The following is a 3,914-nucleotide window of genomic DNA, read 5'->3' on the forward strand; positions in this document are numbered from 1 at the left end:
CTTTAGTTATAAAATAAGTAACACACGAGTGTACTGTGAAATATCCGCTAATCATTTTCAATAAAACATGTTTGAAAATCAAATTCATTTAATATATATATTCGTAGGAATCATAAGTACTGTAGTTATTATTGTGTCTACCACAATTCAAATTAGGCGTGATAATCGAAGCCGAAAACAAACAAACAAACTTTATCTAACATAGTAAATAGCAAATGCTGTCAAAAATTATAGCTCTATCTCTTGTAGTTTTTTTGAGATCTAGGTGTTAAAGCAAACGGACAGACAGACAGACGGGCATGACTATATCTATACGAGATGTCTCCTTCTGCCTGTTACATATAATTTCTGCAAGCACAAAATTAACATACAATACCCTCTTACCCTATAGATAACAAGAAGAATCAATTTATTAAATTCTTAATTTCAGAGCAATTTTAGTTTTAATATTTAGCTTTGACATTTAAATAATTTGTTATATCTTTAAATTCTCTTTATAACAGTTTAAATGACTAGCTATTTAAAAATATACATTTTTAAATGTGGCTCAAATTTTAAGTGATTTTCCCAAATAAAAATCTCGGAAAACTTGAACTTTTCTTCATTGGACCTCAGCCAAGTCGAGACGAACATTTTAGTGTTGATTTTTATTATAGGCTAGTTCTGGAATATACAAAGGCAAGGTATGTCAAATGACAATAGATGCTGTTTTTTTCTAGTGCACATTTCTTGGACATGAGCATAAAAATGTCTTCCTCAAAATTGATTCGCATGCAAATTGCATTGTAAAAAGTCAGAGGCAAGGGTAAATACAAATGTCGGTTTAAACACGAAATGGTGCGCATAATTGGGCTCAACAAAGAGTTAAAGGCTTGTTTAGATGGGCCAGTTGCAACGCCTTTGGTTGTACTTGGTAAATGACAGCAATGCAAACAGGTAACAGGTAAGTTGGCATAGAACGCCCACAGAAACAACTTGACTTGGCTGAGAACGTCAACGCAGTGTAGGCATAATTTACAAGCTGTGTGGAAAATGCTGGCGAAAAGTGCCCAAGTCGCAGTCAGAGATTGAAATACGCAAACATTTTAAGATACAGATACAATTCAAATGAAAATATCTGGCAAGCAGCTCTTCTAACAGGTCATAAATCACACACACATTCTGGTCTCGCTCTGGTCAAGTTGACTGACTTGTCCAACGTGTCTTGACTTTCTTCAATTTTTCAGTCTGAATTCTCCTACCTGGCCAATCCAATGTGTGTGTGTGTGTGTGTGTTGTAGATATCATAAAACTTTCAAGGTTCGAGGCTTCAATGGAAAATGCATAGCGGAAAAAGGATATGTGGTTGTTGTCTACCGGGGGGATTCACCTTGATTTTTACGACATGTAAATATTTATGGTTGACACGACCTTGTCAAATCACAAATCTTTCCTTGCTGCATCCTGTGGTACGCACACACTGCCACAGAGCCACACACACATACTTTTTTATGATTCGCACGAAAAACAAACAATAACCATTTGGCCTATCCAGGAAAAACGCTGCCAAAATTTTTATGATGCGAATAATTTTCCAAATGGTTTCCCTCTTCCATTCCGTATCGCTGATACGAGTCCTGCTTTTGGCCTGCTGCTGGTTCCGGTTGATGGCCATAAAAAAATTGACTTTATAAGCTGAATTTTTGTCTCTCGTCCGGATTCCAGGATATCTTGATCCGGCCCTCACGCCCAGTTTACAATAATGTCCGATGCAATTTTCTTTACGGGTTCTTTATTTTCTTGCGGGTTTCGCAATTATTGCCAATATTTTGCGCAACTTTACCTGTTGCACTACGAAGGCGTGAGGACGCATTATCAATTGAATGGAAATTGCGCATGAGGTAGGATCCGAAACTAAAGATACACATCTTAATATTTTGCGACTTGCACAGTTGTTAAATTTATAATCTTAATTTTCGATCTATCTTTCATATTATAATATAATCAAATAGTATTAATAATAAGCTATACAAAGTTCATAAAGACTGCTTAATATAGAAGTAAAAAATGTATAGAGTGAATTTAAGTCCGAATTCGAACATAAAAAGTGGTGATTTTATATTATTTTCAGTACTTAGTTTTCAACAGTATTATTTATGATTCTTATCCAGCATTTTTCATTATATTTTACAAAATGCGTTTACTTGAGGTAATAACTTTTAAATATGGCCTAAATTAAATGGGAAATTCATTGTCGAATCATAAAAATGGGAATTACAGCTTCCGAATTATTCATATTTTGGTTCTTTTAATCACATATTCTAAAGAGAAATTTGCAGTTCGTTTTTGTTAATCAATTCCTTTTCTGTATTAGAAGAAGTTACGAGTGTATTATAACTTTCTACCAGCAGGAAATGTATGTAACAGGCAGACGAAGGCTTCTACGATCTCATAAAATATATATATTCTTGATCAGCGTCAACAGCCGAGACGATCTAGCTATGTCCGTCTGTCCGTCCGTCTGTATGAACATCTAGATCTCAGAGACTATAAGAGATAGAGCTATATTTTTTTCGACAGCATTTATTATGTTTGCACGCAGATAAATTTTGTTTCAAATTTTTGCCATGACCACTTCTGCCCCGCAAATTGACAAAATTCGAATAACAAGTATAATTTTATAGCTATAATCGAAAGTTTACAATAATAAGTATAGGTTTTGTGATTGCGATCAGATAAAAATTGTAGAAACTATTAAATAAATATTAGTATGGGCAAAAACGCCTACAATCTGCTATATTTTTTAATTCTAATTTAATTTTGAATGTAATACTATATTAATATACAAAATATACCATTTGGTATGTATTTCGTTTTTTTACGGTATTTTGTTTTGGTATATTTTAAGAATAATGCCGCGCAGTTTTGCTTTTATTAAAAATGGGTAGCGGGTATCTCACAGTCAAGCACACTCGACTCTTGCTTTTTTACTTGTTTTATTATATGCTGACTCAACTTTTTTGAAGCTTTTAATATCTGTTTTAAAGAAACTGCACACATTTTTTGGCAAATTAATTGCTGTAAATAACTTTGAGTTCAGCTGTGTTGCTCGACATTTTCCCACCAATGCTAAACACATTCCTTCAATCTTTCCTTCATCAATCACTCGGAATTCAGAAAACCTGTTGTGGAAAATACTCCCTCGCTTTTAATGACAACACGCATCGCATCACATCGCACACACTTAGATAGTCGGAGTCACAGTTGCAGTCACAGTCACAGTTCCGGCAGTGAACGGTGGTTAGAGAGCGACACTTGAGTCGGAAACCCCAGGCGCAAACCCGTGCACCGCTGGTGATCGCGGCATGTGCCAAAGACGTCCCGTTCCCGTTCCCATTCTCATTCGCAGTTCGATTCCCATTCCGATTCTTGCTTCGGGGTCGCTCGCTTGCCCCGTTACTCGATTTGACTCGTGTCCACAAGCAAAGTGGCCAGCCACGCCCAGTATTGGCAGAAAAGTGCTACGGTTGCGTGACCTGTGCGATAGAGGGCGCTCGCGTTGTGCAACCTTTCTACGCGAGTCTCAACGAACTTAACTTGGCGATTGATGTTACATGCATCCATTTGTTTTTATTTCTTCGCCTGGGGGTCTTGCCCTGCTGGGGAGTCTTTCACCCAATGTTTATTTACATTTTTAACAATTCGTATTTGTTTCTGCTCTTTGCAATGGCTATAGCTGCTACTGTTGTTAGCTTTGTTGTTGTTGTTGTTGTTGCAACAACAAGTTTATTGCAGTTTTCAATCTTTCAAGTGGCTTCTTCGAATGCATTATTTATGCGCCTCGTTCGCCATGTGCTAGAAATCCACTTGGCCCATAGCTGCGTCCCATCAGCCAACATCTCAAGTCATGTGGCGAAAGCTGCCTCGTCTTGCCC

This window comes from Drosophila nasuta, chromosome 2R, assembly GCF_023558535.2.
Source record: "Drosophila nasuta strain 15112-1781.00 chromosome 2R, ASM2355853v1, whole genome shotgun sequence".
Lineage (NCBI taxonomy): Eukaryota > Metazoa > Arthropoda > Insecta > Diptera > Drosophilidae > Drosophila > Drosophila nasuta.